The 21462-nt window shown below is 37.3% G+C and overlaps 1 long non-coding RNA gene across 1 annotated transcript; it reads right to left on the bottom strand.

Moving 5' to 3' along the window:
* Positions 1 to 796: 796 nt before the first annotated feature.
* Positions 797 to 5125, bottom strand: LOC149051451 (uncharacterized). Its single transcript, XR_016180984.1, has 4 exons — positions 4438 to 5125; positions 4121 to 4206; positions 2089 to 3103; positions 797 to 1583 (listed from the first exon to the last, which is right to left on the bottom strand). It is a non-coding gene; the product is annotated as an uncharacterized LOC149051451 (long non-coding RNA).
* Positions 5126 to 21462: the final 16337 nt, after the last annotated feature.

Here is a 21462-nt window from a genome sequence, read left to right as displayed (position 1 = left end):
GGAGTAAGGAAAACCGTGAAAAACAAGGCGTGGAAAAATCGTGGAGGTAAGGATCAACCTGGGAGAGACGGGCATGGGGAGAGCATTGTCGCTACGCATTCCTGTTATGTTCAATCTGAGATTCTTAATGAAGCTAACGCGAGATATTCACCGAAGTGAAGGCGAGCAAGGATAAATTTTCTTCCCCCTTCTAAAGACCTTGTACCGGATCCAAAAAGTCAGTAAGTCCTGATATTTTGACTTCCCCCCAGATCTAAGGAGTTCGCAGCTGACGTTAGCAGGAGTTCGCCGCTGACGATAGCATATATTACAATCATTTTTAAAAAAGAGCCATGGGAAGGGGGGAAGGGTGGGTCGTGGTTCCGTTTATCCCCCCGCGTTGGGAGTGTAAACGGCAACGTGGTTAGAGGACGGATTCTTAAGAATCTTAAGGTAAGAATTTTCCTGAGTAATTGCTGGACTTGGACTTCTTTCGTCTTCTTAGATTTTCTCTTCGTGCTTCATAACTCTACTCCATCTACCCACCTTTGAGCGGTTTTTTATAATATACCACACTGGTGAATAGAGCTCTTCGCGTGGACTGATTGGCTAATTCGGAATTCATAGTCGAACCTGTATTTAGCGGTCGGTTGTCAAATTCCCGAATTTTTTCCCTCTTATCCATTGTCACTTTCACCGCTTTTCAGCGGTGGTCTCTATTAAGCGGTTGTGGTCATCCTTTACTGAGTCCAATCGGCCTGTTCGGGTTGTATGGAACGGTTACTTAGGGCGGAATCACTCGAATAAAACGACGAACTGTCTCTGAAGTAAAATTTACTCCATATTTGTCTCCCAAAATCAACGTTAGTATTTAGAGTTCAGATGTCCTTAACGAATTGCAGATTATAATTCTTCTATCGGACTGTTTGTATCTGACAAATATTTCACAAGAAAATTACACAAGAAAAATCATTTGTTGGTTGATTACCAAGAGGTCTAATTGTTAGAATTCTAATCTATTGTTCTGTTTTTACGCTGTAACATCATTTTGTTGATGTTATTTGATACATTTTTTACATAAACTCGACATAAAATAAATGATGAATTATAGTATTAAATGTTGTTTTCTTGTCTTTTGTCGCTGACCTGTATTAAACAGTGATAACACTCAGTGATAACACTCAGTCACTTATATTTTATTAATTAAAACAGGGGAGTCTTTTTCTGCTACTCATGTTGAGTGCTGGACTGTTGTGCAGGTAAAGGGGGTAAGTTTCTAAAGAAACTGTGTTGCTGCATCAGGGGGAGAGTATAACAGTGTAATTTTGTATTATTAATTGAGTTGATAATGTAAATTGGCCACTGTAACGAGTTTAAAAGCTGACGTTTGGAGCGTTAGCCCTTCATTACAGTGGTTGGAGGAATTGTGAGTTGTGTGTGTATTTATCAGCAGAAAATGGAGCCACGCTATTAGTGGGAATATGGTGACAAGAAAACAAGAATAAATTAGCAGAACGAAAAGTGTTCGTTGATACTGTGAGGATTAAAAGTGCCGATCTGAAAGATAAATCTCTTTTCTGGAGTTTTGCAGCCCTTCAAACAGCCTAGATGTAGGGAAAGAAATTAAGTAGATTAAATTGTCTTGCAACCGGTTTGGATGTGCTCTTGTCATTTCTTTCTACATTGCAAAGGTGTTCTTGCTGTGCAGGTAGTTGAGGGTTCAAGCCCAAGACTGCAACAACACTCAGGGTCTTAAAATAACTGAGGAAAATGTGCTGCCTATAACATCTCCAAATGGTTAGACATTCTAGTCTTCTCAGCTAAGGATGATAAACCATAGGCCCCATACTCTCCTACATCTTCTCTGAGTACTGGTTAAAAGCAGGGGACATTAACTCCCTGAAATGATTAACATGTAACTTCTCCCTATAATATCCACACATTATCTAGCAAACAGGTGATGAGAATACTCAAACTAATTAGGTAGAGGATGTTTTCTTGATCTAACAGAAAATTTCTCATAACTGATGAATATGCAGTTGTGCAGCAGCTAGAGGGGAGAATTAATTAATAATCAGATATTGAGAGTTAAAGAGTAAAACAACTCACAGACGTCAACAAAGAGTCACAAATGTGGTTCCCAGTGTGGTCATCTGGCCTTGTTATCATTTATAGAGGCAATGTAAACCTGCTTTTAAAAGCCGAACCAAGCTAGCCTGTATAAATATTCCAAATAAATTAAAAAAAATAACTTAATATCAAGTCTACACCCACATCACAAATGGAGGGTAGATGCCCAAGGGGCCCAGGAGCTGCACCTTCAGTCACACCCCAAGGTTCTAGAAAACCTGACTGGCCTACCCAACTCACAATCCAGCAGCAAGCCTCTTGCCCCAAGCCCCCTTTGAGCACCCTTCACACTAGAGCCATATGGTTCAGAGGAGGAAAACATAAATAAATGAATGAATAAATAAACAAATAAATAGAAATAAACCCTGCACAAGAAAGCCTGCAGTTAGGGCTTAGGGGGAAGGGAAACGTCAAGAATTGCTATCCGCAAGGACAACAATGCCACGGCATAGAAGAGCAAACACAACACAGGCACAATGACAAAACAATGCATGCACTGATAAGGTATATACCGCTGGACGAGGATGGCCCCAGGGCCCCAACAACCACAGTATTGCTGCAAACTCTGCTGAATGCAACAAATGTTGCACAGATTCCAACAGCTTGCTAAGATATGAACCAAATGCTTGAAATGCTACTAACCATATTTGCTCCTTGTCATTTAAACTATGTTAAATTCCATTTAACTATGTTAAAATTTGTTTATAAACTAATACTGCCCCATGGCAACTGAGTCAACTTATAGCTCCTACAATATTTAACTGATTTTTAACTGTGAGAAAAACAAAAAAAAACAACAACAACGAACATTTCATTTATTCAAAATCAGGTCACCGTGTATGACCACTTACCCTGCACCCATCCAGCTGGGTCAGGCATCTGAAAAATTCCATTTTTTGGTTTTCAAAACATGTTCAGCCGTGTGCTAGAAGTGGCTCCAAACATAACAGCAATGGTGAATCTGTTACTAAAATCACCTAAAAAATCAAATGGTCTGAAAGGAAACCACATGAACAGAAAAAAAAAACAGCTGCACCCAAATAGTACACTCAAAATACACTTCCATTAAAACTCATTCAATAAAGGAATGCCTCAAATTATTGAACTGTGTCTATATTCAGACTGAAATGGAACAGTTTCCAGATTAGGGGTGGGGAGAGTTCTAGGGTCAATTATTGCTAAGTATGTGCTGCTGGCCTTTATTAGAACACCTGCTCCATTATAGTCTACTCTGTGGCCAATAGGCCATTTTACAGTTGTCTACATTTTACTTCGTTGTCAAGCCTTTGATTTGGAGTGAGGCTGAAGGTGACCTTGTCGTGATAGAGACCAGTATCCAGTTAACATGACAACAAAGTAATTTGCATTTGAAAAGCAGCAAGGTTTGTATCATAACGAGGTCAACCTTAGCCTCACTCCTGCTCAAAGGCTTGGCAACCAAGCACACAACTGTAAAATGGACTATTATACACCCCATATCTGCTAAGTTAGTCACTTTATCAGAAATGTAATTTTTGTGTTCCCAACTTAGTCAATTTCTGTTTATAGATGCATCTGTGTAGCTAAAAACCAAGTCTTTTAAGTAGATCATGATCCTAAAATGAAGCAACACATTTGTTTATGTGAATTTAGAACACTTTACTTTTCACCTTCAGTGCATTAGCATTCTGTACATTTCAATCTAATTTGAACCTTCCTGTTTGTAGATCCTTACTTTATTATTTACAAGAATTTCCAAGTCATGAAAATGTGTTAGTCCCCACTCTAGTAACACTATTGAAAATGTAACCCCCTTCTTGCTAAGCAAGTCTTGAAAATGCCACCCAAACCAGCAGCACAACCCCATTGCCTTGTATTACAAGTAGCAACTTTTTTGAATAAAGTACATGTAGCTGGGTGTCACTTAGACTTAGGTACAACTACTTAAAAGTACACAATGATCAGACTATATGTTGTTGACCTTCAATATAAGCCTTGACCTTTTTGCTCTATTAATCAGTTCTGTACTCACATCAGCAAACCAGGATATCCACTGCAGTTTTGAAGTCCAGATTTGACCCTCTACTTGACAAAGGCCAGTATAAAAATAATGACAAGCTCAAAAATAATAAACATTATCAATCATACAAGCATCAAATTACGGATGAAGTTTTAGCAAAACATTATTATCTTTCAAACTAAACTTTCTGACTTAAAAACAGGGGGGAGGGGGGTACTTATTCTAGAAGGGGTGCTTACTGGAAGGAGGGCCCTAAATCAAATCATTGTGACATGTAAACAATTTTGTTGTCAGTATTGGGTGATTAGTTACTTCAGTATTTCACTTACAGGTGGAAGAAGACAGCCAAGATCAAAGATACTCTCCTTGATAACTGTGTGGCAGCTAAACTGATAATTTTCAAGATTGAAAATCCATCAACATATCTCAAAAAACAAAAATACAAAGGTATCTTTGGATTAAAAGAAATTTGTTACATTTTTAGGACTCAAGAAGAAACACAGGTGTTACAGAACATTAAAATTCATGCTGGAATGGAAGATTAAAAAGTTAACTCTTTAACTCCCAAGATCTGATTGTTAAGTCTCCTCTGTGGCTGCTACACATTTCCTTGTAAATTAGTTATGAGAACATGGTGCTAGATCAAGATAGCAGCTTCTACCTGATAAGTTTGAATATTCTTGTTACCTGTTTGCTGAATAATTTATGGATATTGTAGGGAGAAGTTTAATATAAATCACTTCTGGGAATTAAAGGGTTAATACATGATAATACAGACAAAGGCAGGATCAAGCTGTCTGGCACAGACACCCCAGCTTTCAGCCCACATTCCCCTCACTTTTAGTTCCAAATTTAAGTGTGAAGTGAGAAAGACAACAGCACTTATTTCCAGAAAAATTAAAAAGAAAATTAATAATAAAAAGTTAAAAGAATTCCACATACAATTTCAAAAGAAATAACTATACAAGGCCTACTCTAATTTAAGACACAGAACAGAACGAAAGGGAAGATCTGTAATTTTAGAAAGAGAGATTTTTCAATTTGCAAAGCAAGAATCCATGTGGAACTCCACTGTGCGGAAGGATGAGAGGGTCCATTAGAAACCTCAAGGCGTCGCAAAAATCATCCACAACCGCACAACTACAAAAAGAAAATTCGACCAGAACCGAAAACCGCATGCAAAACAGTCAAAACCGATAAATGTCCACATCCCAGTTCGAAACCCTAATCGATCCGTTACGGTGTTGACAAGTGGAGCACACAGAGGTTTCGCGGCTATTCGAGATCAGTACGGGAGCATAGTGGCCACTTGGATCGAAGAGAAAACGGAATCCAAATGGGACAATCCGAAAACTCCATAGGAAACCAAATCCGTAGCCCATTATACAGGTATTTTTGACGAAAAATAAATGCTAAAGAACGGAAAATCCGCAAACCGCAATGAACATCCAATCCGAAAAACCGAAATTCTTTAGCACAAAAACCGATCTTAAAAAGATATCGAACATCCCAATGCCCTCCTTAAGGATGAATCGGTCAGTTCGGCCCACAAATTATAAAAATGATAACAGAAAAACCATTACTATTACTGAAACTTCAACGAAAACTTTATTTTAATTTTCCAATCAGAAACATGCTGCAAACCAACTTTAGTCACGCGATATTAGTAAGGGAAGGTGTCATGTCACGCAATCGAATTAATCATCGACTACGAACATCGATGCTTGACACTTTGGAAATTGTCTCACGGAATCATTTTTTTCAAATTTTACATTTGCATTTTATGGCTAAATGGCGCAGTCCTTCCTTTAAATATAGAAGAGGATTTGATCTCTTCGCGAACATAGTGAAGATTCAGCAAAGAACACCAAGGAGATGTTCATATTTTCGGTTCGTTTCGTTTCGTTTATCAAATCTCAGTAAGCCCGAAAAAATTCCGGAGATATGGTCGAGTCTAGTTTTAAAATAGAGAATAAATGCATTGTATGACATCAGATCTTTGACAGACAGGCGCAAAGAACAGTGTTACGAACGTCAACTCTTTGACTCAATTGTATCCAATTCTGCACATAAACTCCATCATCTGCTACCACTCAAGCAGATACAATTTAGAAACCAGTGTAATTTTAAGTTTAGGAAAATGCGCACTAATCGTAACACGACCACATTTATTCCATTCAAGTCCAATCGGTAGAACTTTTATACGTAGTTTTTTTTCCTCTTTACTATAGAGTCATTTTATATTACATAAAATTATTTTTGAATAACAGCGTATAAAACATAAATTCAAATAACTTTTTGCAAATTTCATGCTGCGAATTTAATATCTTTCAATAAACAAACGATATACCTCGAGGAGACGACAGCACAACAAAACAACCAAATCGCAGAACGAGCGGGCGCAAAGCTAAAGCGCATTCATTCATGAAAATATTGACATCCACAACAGAGTACGTACCCCTGAGAAGTGTTCTCCGCGGATCTATTTTCCATTTTCAAAGCAATCTATCGGGGCAACTGCATGTGGTTCAACCTCCATCATCTGACAGCTCCTTTAACTTGGTTCCGTGAATTCGAATTAAATTATGGTTATCTTATAACCTATCGTCTTTCTCGGAAAATTAGCGGAAGAGAAATAACATGAGTTTGGAAGCTAGCTAAGTTGGTGACCGCTGACTGAAGTACAGGAGATTTTCAAAGATAGCGCGAAATGTCGGAGAGTGATGTGAACACATCAATATACTAAAGTGGTTTGTTAGTCGTTTTCGTTCTCAGTGGTAGTCTTTTAACCGGTGTTTCAATTATAATTACATATTTTTCTACAGGATATTCGATCGTTCTTTAGCCCTACTGGAAAGACAGCGAAGCAAGGCGCTTCGAAAGTAGAAAACAAGCGCGGTAAGGATTCTACTGCGAAGTCATTAACGAAACAAGATGTAGGAAAGAGCCGAACGAAAACCAAGGTAAGTAATAGATTATGTAGCTTTTGAAAGAGAGAGTTATATCTATTATCAAGGAATTCGACCTCAATGATGACGGAGAAAAGATCTGCCCATATCACAGCGCCTATCTGATTGAATCGATCATCATGTGTGTCTATAACAGTCGGATGCAATTCACATTCCCACAAATCTTCTCCTGGGAGTGTGAGGTGGGGGGGACACCTTATTTCTCCAAAACTTGTATTTATTGCCACACATGGTAAAATTTCCTTTGTCATGAATCTCTAATTTTGCACATGGTAGGTAATTTTACAACATGTTTTAACTAAGAGTTTCATTCCACTACATAAATTATATCTAACCCAAGGTAACTTTTTGGACTGAAATGTGAGAAATGGTGTGGTACTTTAAGTTAACTAACTTTGTAAGTATAATTTTCAATAGTCAGTCAGAGTATGTCAGGGTAGCTAAGTGAGGCTGATAAGTTACAATGTTTTGCCTTTTTTTCTTTTTTTATCTTAAACAGGGTTGTAAAATGATGCAATTTTGTATTCATCCTTTAACTCCTAAGATCTGTTTGCTAATTCTCTCCTCTAGTTGCTACACATTTCCTTGTACATTTGTTATAGGAATTTGTTCTTAGATCAAGATAACTTTTTTCATAAACTTTTTTTTGGACATTGTATTGATAGCCTTGGGAGAAGTTACATGTGAATCACATCTGGGAGTTTAAGGGTTAAACAGCATGATGTGATACACTGCCACCTAAATTTCACTCAAGTTCGAAATATCTTGGACATTAGCATTCCCTACAAATTTGTTCAAACTGCAGCTTACTAACTCTGCAGAGTAGTTGCAGTATGTAATACTAATGCTTATTTCACTATTTTGACAAGTACTGGTTAATTTTCATTTATTTAGACTGAAGGGAAAATTAAATTGTTGATTAACTTGAAAGGTGATTGAAAAACAAACCTGGAGACTTCACTTAACCCAGACTATTTTTTCCACAAGCCTGGTGTCTTCTTTTGATTATCTGAGGTGAAAGAAAATGTTTCGTGAGAAAGTTGTGCTGCAAGGGACAACACCCCCCTTGATGTTATCCAATTCTGTTTGGTCTTTGTTGTTATTATTAGGTCCAAAGAACCATAATAATCTCACATTTGTGTGAATATGTTATCATTTATTTTCTGGGCAGGGTTTATCAAGTAGTGAAGATGATGACATTGCCCAGAAACTAAAACCAAAAGAAAATCAGAAGAAGAAAAAGAAAGGAAAAAACATTATTGACTCAGGTAATGTTTTAGGGTGAACACCAACAGTTTCTAGAGGAACAGATGTTGAGACTCTACACAAACTGTCATACCTCTGTATAAGTTTTAATGGTTTCAATGTACATGTAAGCTAGGTAGTTGTGCTGTATAGTGTCCTTGTCAATTCCCAATGCAATTTGCATTATCACAAAAACTGTTGTAAAAAGATGCACATGATGATATGTGCAACATCACAATGATGTCTTGACCCTATTTCTAAATTAATCTTACATCTCTGTTAGATTCTGATGAAGATCCTCTTCCCCCAAATATCAGGTATGTGATTTGTTTCTTGAAATTTATTTTCCCTCTTATAAATTTAAAGTTGTAGTTAAACGTTTGGACCCTAATATCAGCCCTGAATCAAAAGTCAAGGAAATGATCACCAACTATAAAAGCTCTTGATTATTAAACAAATTCTCCTTGTCAGCGCCTTTGAAAATGTGTAGATACCAGTATGAAGAATATGCATACTGATGTCAGGTTGTATTCAGTACCTGGTTCTCTTTCATGCACTTTCAGAAAAGCCACATCAGTAAAGAAGGAAGAGAGTTCAAAAGCTAAGAAAAATAGGAGACCAATCAGCTTGGACCCAGGTAGGGAAATGATGTGCACTTATTGAGGGTACCCTATACTTTTTACGTGAAGGGTGATTGGGAGATTTTATCTTCACAGGAATCATGATAACATCTTTTTAAATTTTTTTTTTAATTTATAGGATTAACAGGTCAGAAAATGTGAAAATATGAATTTGGTATAATTTTGTAATTTTTTTGGTTTTATTTATCTTCAAAATGTGACCATCTTGAATTTCATGTGAATGTGAAAAAATTTTGGATATTAATTTTTTCATAATGCATGAAAAGGCCCCATATTTTTATGTGACTGAGTTCTACAAAAGGGTTTCAGGGACTCTCCTTATTGATGGAGTGTGATGACTGGATAGGGAAAATACTTTGTGTGAGGTGAGCTTGAGGTAAGATGAGGTCAGTTTTTTTTACATCACCTGACCTTTAACCTTGCTGATGTATTTACTTGCTGAAGAAAACAAAGCCATCCACTTCATCCAGGGTTCAGCACACTTAACATTAGACCACTCTGCCTTGAATACATGTAGGTTTGAATATTATAGCACTTGAGTTATATTTTGATGTGGTTTCTACAGATGAGGAAGAAGCTGTGCCAAGCAAATTAAAAAAGTTTGCCAAACAGGCAGAAAATGTCCAGCAAGTTAAAGAGAGGTATCATCCATCATTCTCTTTCATTATATTTCACATTTCAGCACCAAACTATGGTGTTCATTTAGAACATAAGATATCTGGCTTCTAAAATTATCCACCTAAATTTCATTTGTCTGTTTGTTTGTTTGATCTTTCCTCTCTCCCATCAGGCATTGAGAATGTTAGATCTGTCATAGGACACTGCTCTTATGCTGATACATTCACATGTAACCTGTTGACCCCTAACAGTGACCAGCATCTAATTTCTCCTTACAATATCATCCCTGAATCAAACATTAAGGTCATGAGAGTGAAGGAAATGATCACCAACTAAGCTCTTGTTTGTTAAACAAATTCTCCTTGTCAGCACCTTAGGAAATGTACAGAGAACAGTATGGAGAATATGCATATTGAGTTTTAGGTGTTAAGGGTTAAAAATGAAAAACAAACAAACAACAGTGAAATGATAAAGACAGTGTTACACAGCCATCAAAAGTGAAGATAACACATAGTTGTTGTGGTACTGAAATATTTAACACATGGATTGTTATTCTTTCTTCATTCCAGTCAAACCTAAAAAGAAAAAAGCAACTTCTGCTCTTGATTTCTTTGGTTCTACTCCAGTTGAAAGGGAATCCAGGAAAACATTTGCCAATAAGAGAAAACAGGTGAATAACTAACTACACTTGTTTCACCAACAATTTTTTTACAGTAAAAATCAGGCATCCTGTGTATTTTAAACAGTACTTCACACATTGTGCATTATTTGAACAGGGAAAACTTTAAACCTCACCAGACCTTGCCTTTCTATAAAATTCATGCATCCCATGTTAATTTTGGGCTCAGTCACACATCCCTTGTAAACCCTCTGCCAATCTCTTATTCAGTAGTTATATCAGGATGTAAAACAGTTAACACATACCATGTTACAAAATTAATGGGTATAATGAACAGTGTTTGAGTCATGCATTATGTAATCATATTACAGGAATTTTGTGTGTGGGGGGGGGGGGGGGGAGAGGAAAATAGTTTTGGCAAAAGCAACACCATGAGGCTCTTTAAGGGATAAGTCCTTTTACCTCTAAGATATTAAAATCAACTCTCTTTACTGTCCTCACACAAGTGTTATGACAATATCTTAGAGAATATGGTGTTCAATCAATCGATATCCTCTTGCCTGATGATTTTCCTATTACATTGCTGTTTGACAGTGAATTAGTATTGTTAAGAGACATTAGAAAATTGATCACTCTTGAGAGGTTAAATTTTAAGCTTGATCCAGAGCTCAGCCCACTTAATGATTATACCTTGATTCCCTGTAGAACCATCAAGAATTATTTTTTGTTTTCATTTCCAATAGAAATTTGATGAGTCTGAAGGAAATGAAGACTCCAAAGTGAATAGAAAAGAAGAGTAAAAAAATGGGAGAGAAAAAGAAGGAAGAGAAAATGGGAATGTCAACAATCACACAACAGAGCAACCATCAAAGAAAAGAAAGGAAGACTTCTCAGAATCAAAGTCTGAGGTTAAAAAGCCTTCCCCTGAGAAGAAAAAGGTTTGTAAGCCTTTTGATTACCATCCTTTATTGTTGCAAAATTAATCATTACTATCAATGCATAAACCTGCTACCCTGATACTAGAATGGATTGGATCTGATATGATTGCATGTGTATGGTAAGTGTTATCAAGCACTTGAATAAGGTACTTGTAGATGAAACAGTAACATTTTATGACTAAATTTGGTTTTGTATGAGATCCAAAAGCTTACTCAAACTTGTTAACTGGTGGTACATTTGCATGTTGTATATACATTAACCTGTCCTACTATGACAGTGGATGGTTTTTACTCAGATGCACATTACTAACAATAATTGCAACAAAACATTACTTACAATACTAACACTTCTCAAAATACTACAATTACTGTACCTAGAATTTATACTGAAAACAGTAACTATAGTCACAAAACTTTCAGTTACATTCTTGGTGACCTTAAATTTGACACTCTGGGAAGATGCTGCCTCTTTGTCTCCACTATTATTTTAAAGTAGCAGTGTCTTTCACCATCAACATTCCTATTTGGGACAACTCTTGCCTGAACTAGACAACTCTCAGTTGTTAGAATGTTTGATATACATGCAACTTTTGTTCACTTCAAATTTTACCCATGGACATTTTAGGAAGTACCAAAAACAACTCCTGCTAGCAAACTGGCTACCAAAGCTGCCACAGTTCCAGAAACTCCAGTTAGAGACTCAAAACCAAGTCCAAAGAAAACTGTTACTCCAAAAAAGGATGAAAAAAGATGTTTGTGAGGAAACTCCAATCAAAGGAACACCAAAGCTGTCAAAATCAGAGGAAGTGGTTGAAGTTCCACCCGCATTGGAAAAGAAAAAAAATCAGGCTACCATAGTTTTATGGCGAGAGATGGTCCTAGGACACTTGGTTCAAAGGAAATCCCTCAGGTAGGTTTTAAAGTCCAAGATCTGATTGTTAATTCTCCCCTCTAGCTGCTAGATGTTTTCCTGTAAATTAATAATGAGAATTTCTTATTACATCATTATTAAAAGGTTTATTTTCAGGCTTCCTTTCTACCTATTCCCTCACATGTAAAATGTATGCTTTGGTTGAGCCTTTTACTCCCAAGATCTCTATAGTAATTCTCCTTACTGTCTGCTGTACAATTCTTGTGACATTGGTTGAGAGAATTTGGTCTTAGATCAACTAATAATCCCAAGATTGATATTTGTATTTATGCTCATTCTTGTCTGCATGATATTGTATCTATATTGTAAGGAGAAGTTCTGTCTTGGTCACTCATGGGAGTTAAAGGGTTATAAGAATTATATTTTATCATTTTACCCTCAGTTGTTTGACAAATGTTGGATCAATATCAGTATCTAAGAAACTGCACACCTACCCCTCCCTTAATCCAACATTAACTGTTATCAGTTGACTGTTGTTGGGTTAGGGGAGGGGTAGGTGAGCAGATGTTTAGATACTGACATTGATCCCAAATGTTTATGGTGTATCCTCAGAGGTTTTTTTACTTTTTGCCATTTATAACTTTTCAGTTTGGACAGTATTAACAGGTTTTCAAGGGAAGAATTAATTATTTGTCTGCACCTTCTAATAATGCTTGCACTTGATAATTTAATTTTTTAGAGAGCGGAAAACTATTTGGATGAACTGACAGTTGTTATTAAGGGAATCTTGGAAAGTATTGAGAGAGTCAGGAGGCTGCTGATTTGATTCAAAGATATGGTGGAAAAGTTACCCAATCAGTGAGCAAGAAAACAAGTTATGTCGTGGTGGGATGGGATCCTGGAGTGAGCAAACTTTCGGCTAAGGTACATTGTAATGCACAGCTCAAAACATGAAAAGAAAAAAAAAGCACCATTAACACCAACATATAAGCTGCACCTTTTTCCCTAAATTTTTATAACAAATCAGAGGTACAGCTTACTGCGAAGTCACAAGGGAAACTTGCCACAAATTTGCACAAATTAAAACAATTCATTGATGATAACTGAATCTCGGGAGAAACTGCAAGAATTATTTCAGAGTGCATGCGTGTTCGTAAAACGCGCCTGTTAAATGTTCGTAAAACGCGACTGGTAAATGATCGCAAAACGCGACTGTTAAATTTTCGTAAAACGCGACTGGTAAATGTTCGTAAAACGCGACTGGTAAATGTTCGTAAAACACGACTGGTAAATGTTCGTAAAACACGACTGGTAAATGTTCGTAAAACGCGACTGGTAAATGTTCGTAAATGTTCGTAGGTTAGATAGATGAAAAGTTTAACATTCGACCCGGTGTTTGCAAAAAAAAAAAAAAAAAAAAAAAAAAAGGTTGTTCAATCGGTGTACTTTTCCCTTAGTCATCGCAAGTTAAAACTCCATTCCTATTCATAATAGTTGATTTTCAGAATGAGCTGAGGGTTAAAATGACGTTTACTCACAGAAACATAATTAAAACCCTTACAATTAAATAATTTTTATGTATTAAAATTCAGCAACGGAAATCCTTACAGCCACTTGGAGATTCTGTTTTGATCAATGCTTAAATTAAAAATTCTGACATTGGGCTTTAAATAACATCTCTTTCCTGTCATGTTTAATGGATCACCCCGCAATTCTACGAACATCACCGTCGATGATGTTATTTTACGCCTCATGTTCCTCATTCCAGGGTCATGTACTATGAATTCCAGCCTAAAGGTTCAGTGAAAGACTTCGGATGAGGCGTTACTCAGATATTGCTGTACCCAAACCGTTACAGCTGTCAAATTATTGTTCAATTATTAACACTCAGCCTAGATGACTGCTGACTGCTGGCCAAGTTCGACGTCACGCGCAATTAAAACATATTAATCTTTTAAATTATTCTTTTTTATCCCCGAGAGCAAACTTTACACTTATCTCATTCCTATTCTTGTACAAAAAAAAAAAAAAAAAAATTTGTGTTCCTGAGGTAAAACAGGTTCCGGAGGTTCCGGAGGCTCCGCGGTCCGCTGATCTATAGTTAAGTAACACCCTAGAATATGCAAAAAACCTCACAAAGTTTTGGACACCGCCCTTTCAGGGTTCAAATTGAGGTTTTTATTTGAGCAGAAAGATTTGATACCCGATTGATTCGCTTAAAGAAACATCGTCCGTTTCGAATTGTTGCGTCTCAGTCGGTTTACGATTACATCGAGCTAAAACGAAACTTCTTTTCTAGATAGCGAAATGTTACATCCTTATCACTGATTTAGTGTTTGGTTTCAATGCGAAGGTCTACCGTATCCAAGAAATCTTTTCCACATGTAATGGGTTTTGTTCAGCTGGTTAGTAAATTGCGGAGATGGTGCATTTTTAAACTTCTCCGTCATCTCCCTTGAGAAAGGTATTCAAAGTCGGGGGTAGATGTTAAACTGCTTGCAGGAAATAAAATGCATTAGTACCAGTCTAACTCGAAACCTAATGAACTTTTTCATTCTTTTAAATGTTATTCTGGACATAATAATCAATTTATTTGCTTATTTTCTCTTCTACAGTCATCCTTCATTCGATGATGGAATTGCCAGGAGCAGGTGAGGCAGTTTAAAAAAAAGATAATATCTGACTGATTTATCATAATAATTGGTCATAGACTTCTGTTGGAATTACATCGGATTGTGATTCAAAACGAAAGTTGGAAAGCGAAACAAAAACGTCAAAGAATAACAGTGCTATTACCCTGATCTCCCCAATTTCCACTTTTAAAACCTAGCCTAATTTTAATTTTTCTTTCAGTGAGGCAGAGGTTTCTGATACTCATAGTTTTAATTAAAATTAGTAGCGGTATAAAAATTATCACTATTGCTATCAACAGTATACATTTTTTGAAATCTATTTATTCATTTTTTTTTTTCATAGAGTGCCAAGCAACCTGTTTCAACTCCTCTTACATATTCTCGAAAAGCGGAAGGAATTCGCGTGACAACTGGCGCGTCTGTACATCTCAGGGAGGTTACTTAGTCTCCATCGAAACTGAAGAAGACTAGCAGTTTATCAATGATGAGATTCAAAAGCGTGGTACTTCGAATACTAGTACGTGGTTTATGGAAGAGAGACGGGGTTTGGATTTGGGATAGTGCACAACAACTGAATATTTCGAAATGGCGAGATTCTAAGCCAGATGGTAACGAAGCTTGCGCGGAAATATCCAAGAACGGAGGCCTCTTAATAGTATCTCTTGCTGTGATAAATATGCCTACATTTGCGAGATGCTTGGAGGGAAGATCACATTCCAACCGTAAAGTAAATTATGTACTGAAACATTAGTCTTGAACTTGTGTCATGAAAATTGCTCTCGCTTCTTAAAAGCAAAAATATTGTTTACAGAATATGCTCAGCTCACCTGAGCGATGAGTGAACTTTTCAGCGCGCATTCGTAGTTGAACATAATGCCCATGAAGATTTGAAGAACGTATGTTAAAAATAAAATTATAACAATCACTCTAAAATTGTACTTTTTTTGCATCGCTTGCAGCTGGAAGAACAGCTATCGAATTTGTGCATTTCACAACTTTTTTGGGATAATCTAGCCGATGGAATTTTCCCTCGTCACAAGTTGCAGGGCGTGTTCACTGAGGTCTATGAATACATGCATGTTGTTTTGTACCTAACACGTGGAAGTGCCTTTTTTGTGCCCGCATGTGTTTTTCTTGTAAGAGTTGGTGATAAATATGTTAATCACCGGCCGGGAGGTTCATATCGGGTAAGACTGTGCCCAAGGTTTTGAGTACCGGTACTTAAGACAAAGTGCACAATCTTTCTTACTACGGACGGACCGAGGTTTGCAAATAAAACTTTATTTTTTTCTTTTTAAATAAAACTTGACAAAATGTTTACAAAAGAACCCTAGTGATTTAGGGCTGTAATTATGGCAAGATCCTCTATGAGCTGAACAATTTTAGAGCGAGTAAATGGTACCGGGCTAATGCAAATTAAAGAGAGGTTTCACCGAAATATTTTTATTTGTGATTGAAAAAGGTCAAAGGTTTCTAAACAAATTATGAAACATCTTTTTCACAAGTATCTGTCACAATCTAACACCTGTCAATTAGAGAGCGCGTAAGATGAAAAAGCGCTTGCACGCTAAAAAAGGAAAACACCAAGCACAACAACAACAGTACTGGTTTATTAAAGAAACTTGGGTTCAGTGACTGCCACGACAATTTTCTCTTAATAGACAGTCAATGATCTTAAGTTTTACTTGTGCCATTGACTACTGATGAACGAATATACCTCTGCTCAGTCAGTAGATGGAGATTGATTGTAAGTAAATTTAAATCTTTGTTTTGAAGTTGTGGGAGTTTGCTCGTTTGTTTGGTGCAATCGCGTATGTAAATCTGGTCTTTCATGAAAAGGGGAATTTTAATGCAGCTTTTTCTCATTCAAAACCTTCCTTTTCTGTTGTGAAATTTACGCCACGAGTGTGCAAATTGAGCGGACTAACAAAGACTTGCCGCAAGCTTATTTAAAGTATAAAACTGAAGATATCGGTCACTGTTTTTTGATAAACAAATTGTTTGAGAGAATTCAGTTATAAATGAATGAAAATTCCATTAATTAATTTGATTGTAAACAAATACCTCTCGTTCTAACTTCCTGAGTTACTTCTAATGAAGGTCTAGGTTTAATTAGAGTCTGTTTTTAGGCCGCGTGTCAACCCATTTAATGACATGTTTGCCACCAAAAATCATTTCAAAACATTTCTTTTCGCCGGCAGCCACAGTGACTTGAAAGAGAAGAAGAAGAGGATTAATAAGATATCAATCTGCTTGATTTGCTTTAAAATGATTTGCTTAAAATTACTGCCCAGCTGGCAAAACGAAATGCATTTATGAAAAATGGCAACGAAGCTAGTGATGTAGCCGGCGACTCGCGCAAGGGATGCCGTGCCGCTGGGCAGAGATAGGAAAATCCGGAACGCATTAAGAACCTCTAAGATTGCAAGACTCCTAACCTTGCCTTCTGAGAAAAACAAATAATAAATACAGTTCTTTCGGGAAACGTCGGGAAAAGGCGCGTCAGAAGTGCAAGCGATAACCTTGAGCGGTATTGCGAGTAGCTTTCGCGTCATGGTTAGACGACCTCGGGATTTCAGGGAAATCTTAGAAAATGTCATGTTAAGGACTGGGCATCACGGATTTGCACCTATTTTTAAGACGAGACTGACTTTGAATTATAAACTGCATGAAAAACAGAAAAAAGTACAAGTTAACCCTTACTAATTTATCCTTAATTAATTTTTATTTCCATGTTGATTACCACCACCCAGATAATATTTTGAGATTGTCGCGTCCACTTTAAATTTTTGTCTTCATTTTTCCGACAACCTTTCCCATAACAACTGTATACGGTTAACTGGGTATCTCCAGTTGCACATTAATGAGAACTTACATTCACATTTAGTTTTATGATTTTTAAGTCTGTTCAGATGGGGGAGGAAGAATAGGGGGCGGGGTGAGGGGAGGTGTCAGCTCAACAAGGAACTTATTAATTTTCAAAAACTCGACCAGCTTGAGGAGCTCGGGAAAAACATGCTTAAACTTTAAAATGATACAAATTAAACGCAAACCTTTCATATCCCTCATGCTCAATGTAATCGAGACTTTGCCGGTGCTTAATGTAACCGACGATTGAATGGTGTAAGGTGCAAGCAAATGCATATAGAAATTAACACCGGCGAGTATCACCATCAAGCCAATAGCTACTGTTTGTAAACCACTTTTCCAACTACTGTATGAATTGCCAAAAGCCATTGATTTTTTAGTCTTTTCCTCTCGCAGTAGTGTCAACAAAAGGGATGTTCGCGGTATTTGTAGTGTATTCCAATAGTGTCGGTCGGCATAGAACACTGCGGGTTAAGCACTTCGTATCAGTGGCGACGTATGGTTTTATAGCACATTTAGTAAAACCTGTGTTGAAAGGAAACCAAAACTTATTATAAAATATCCGTTTCATCCAAGTTTTGTAAATTGAGTAATGATGAAAAGCTTGAAATTACGAACCTTTACGCCATTTGTGTCCCCTGTCATTCGCTACCCAATATTTAGTAAAATATACAGACAGGTTGCTAGAGGAAAGCCCTAAAACAGTAAAATAGCTCGATTAACTTATCGTTCCAAACAAAGATTCACATTCTCATCCATCTTAAGCGTGGCCATCGCCCTTGCCCTCGCCGTCTCCGTCTCCGTCGCCATTGTCACTGCCATCGTCATCACCATCGCTAATGTCATTGCCATCGCCATCGTCATCACCATCGGTGATGCAAATTTCAACTATAGTTCCGATAACAATATCTAATAGTGGGTGTTAATAACAAAACCAGTAAGAGCGTATGTCGCAACACTTGTGAGGTATGATACTATCGATACTATATACTATATACTGCATCCTATATACTCAGGTGTAGCACGTAACCTTCATGACATAGCTCGCAGTGCGTGCAGCGTGGCCCATAGTTCTGAAAGTTAGAAGTAACCCATCTACCCGAGAAAATTTCGTTTGTGTGCGACCGTATGACCCTCCTTACAAGGTGCTACTTTAAGCATGTACGGGCAATTGTATTGCAGGCTCACATCTAGTTATAACGTAAATAAAAAGGAAATAAAAAAGGAGATAATGCACATGCGCGGTTGCTTGCATAACTTGGAGACCCCATTTCAGTGCGCTAAGAAGCTCAGATACAAAGTGATGAAGCACGCATTTACCAGAGTTCGTGCAGTGTACCGCGAGCACCCTGTTAGTGATTACACGAGGGCTTCACGTGGGCATCACGTGGGCTAGCAGAGTTGAAGCAGCGCAAACAAATGAATTTGGCGTTTTGAGCAGGAAGTCATACTGATTACTTTGTGGTTGAAAGCTTCATTGATTTTCGCTAATTACACCGCAAGAGGAACGCCAAAGACGACATGAAAAGAATGATGTTAAACGGCGAATATCTAACAAAGAGCGACGTGAGAAGGAAAGACAAAGAGCTGCAGAGAAAAAAAATACTGTAAAGAGGTCAACAACAAAGAAAAAGCGAATTACAAAGGAGCCGAGAAAGGAGAGACAGGAAGTAAGTTTATTTGTATCTGAGTTTTTCCTACGCTAAATCCCAGATTCTATACTTTTAAACTAGCTTCAGTTTATAATTCATCTGTTTTACCACAATGAGTATCCAAACAATACTCTAGATATTTAAAAATTATTACATAATGTCTTTCATAATTGTACACATTTTATTTGCCACTTACACCTCTTGGGAGCGACTTTTTTTCAAGACTGCGTAAGTACTGGCACATTTACCAAATAATGACTACTCTCATATTTCAGTCAGAGATTCTGCATAGTGAACCTACGAACGTGGTAAGGTTTTAAGGTTCTCCTCCCAGGTTTACTTCTTTATTCTTGAAAATTTGCGAAAACGAGCGTCGGTAGCCGTAAATTGGCGGAAATCAGTGCCCCGAGTAAAGGCAATGAACTTCAATCAGTTGTTCAGGGTTTGCCTGCAGTGTGTAAAATTGCCCGAGTGGACTTCTTCTCAAATGGTCAGCTAGAAAGATATTGCTTTTGAAATTTTATTGACTCATATATAATTAAAATATATGGCTGCAAGAAAAAGCACACAACAAAAAAAAGATCACAGAACTATATATGAAGATCATAAAATTTTGAAACATTTGTGTTATTGTTGATTGGCTTGTGAAATTTTTGAGGTTTTTCCTATTCATCTTCAGGTTGATTGGATTTTGGATTTTACATTGAAGCTGAACTAGATTTATTAATTGCTTATGTTTCATCATTGCTCGTTTGCATGGAAAGATAATCGTGGTTTAGGTTAAGAGATGTTTTCGAGGCAACATCCATAATGAATTATCTTTTAAAAGGGAGTGTTTCGATAACCTTCTTCATTTCTCTTCGATGCAACATCATTAAGTATTTCTGGAGCACAATTAAAAAGTAATCAATTTTTATTCAGTTCAGTATTTGGTTACGAGAGTAACATTTTGTGTTTTCACATGCAACAGCAGGATGGTCTAGCGGAAGATGGCCGTGAAAACGAGTGAAATTTATAGTAACAAAGGTGACTTTGGGAAAACTCGAGCACTTAATTGGTAAATACCTCTTGGCTTGTAGTTCTGATGATAACAGATTGCTGACACAAAAAATTCAAATATCAGTCCTGTATGATTCGTCGCATTTACATACATTTTATAGCGCCGCTGACAATATACCTAGGGCGCAGTTTCCCACGCCACGTGCTGCACCGGTATCGCAGAGGTCATGGGTTCAAGTCCCGTACGGGCCTGAATTTTTTTTTCAGGTCCTATTTACAACTACTAGTTTTAGTAGTGTTCTTAGCTGCGAGGATCTTCTAATTTCATCTCTCCACCGCAGTGCAAATATGTGAATTTTCATATATCTAAATTCTTCATTCACTTGGATGTTTATTTGTACCCAATTCATTGACCAGCTCCCAGTTGGCTTGTTAGCTCAATTGGTAGAGCGCTGCACCGGTATCGCAGAGGTCATGGGTTCAAATCCCGTACGGGCCTGAATTTTTTTTTTCAGGTCCTATTTACAACTACTAGTTTCAGTAGTGTTCTTAGCTGCGAGGATCTTCTAATTTCATCTCTCCACCGCAGTGCAAATATGTGAATTTTCATATATCTAAATTCTTCATTCACTTGGATGTTTATTTGTACCTAATTCATTGACCAGCTCCCAGTTGGCTTGTTAGCTCAATTGGTAGAGCGCTGCACCGGTATCGCAGAGGTCATGGGTTCAAATCCCGTACGGGCCTGAATTTTTTTTCAGGTCCTATTTACAATTATTAGTTTTAGTAGTGTTCTTAGCTGCGAGGATCTTCTAATTTCATCTCTCCACCGCAGTGCAAATATGTGAATTTTCATATATCTAAATTCTTCATTCACTTGGATGTTTATTTGTACCCAATTCATTGACCAGCTCCCAGTTGGCTTGTTAGCTCAATTGGTAGAGCGCTGCACCGGTATCGCAGAGGTCATGGGTTCAAGTCCCGTACGGGCCTGAATTTTTTTTCAGGTCCTATTTACAACTACTAGTTTTAGTAGTGTTCTTAGCTGCGAGGATCTTCTAATTTCATCTCTCCACCGCAGTGCAAATATGTGAATTTTCATATATCTAAATTCTTCATTCACTTGGATGTTTATTTGTACCCAATTCATTGACCAGCTCCCAGTTGGCTTGTTAGCTCAATTGGTAGAGCGCTGCATCGGTATCGCAGAGGTCATGGGTTCAAATCCCGTACGGGCCTGAATTTTTTTTTTCAGGTCCTATTTACAACTACTAGTTTTAGTAGTGTTCTTAGCTGCGAGG

The sequence above is a fragment of the Pocillopora damicornis genome, chromosome 1 (genome assembly GCF_964200805.1).
Source record: "Pocillopora damicornis chromosome 1, jaPocDami1.2, whole genome shotgun sequence".
In the NCBI taxonomy this organism is placed as follows: Eukaryota; Metazoa; Cnidaria; class Anthozoa; order Scleractinia; family Pocilloporidae; genus Pocillopora; species Pocillopora damicornis.
This window is presented reverse-complemented; position numbering and strand designations above follow the sequence as displayed.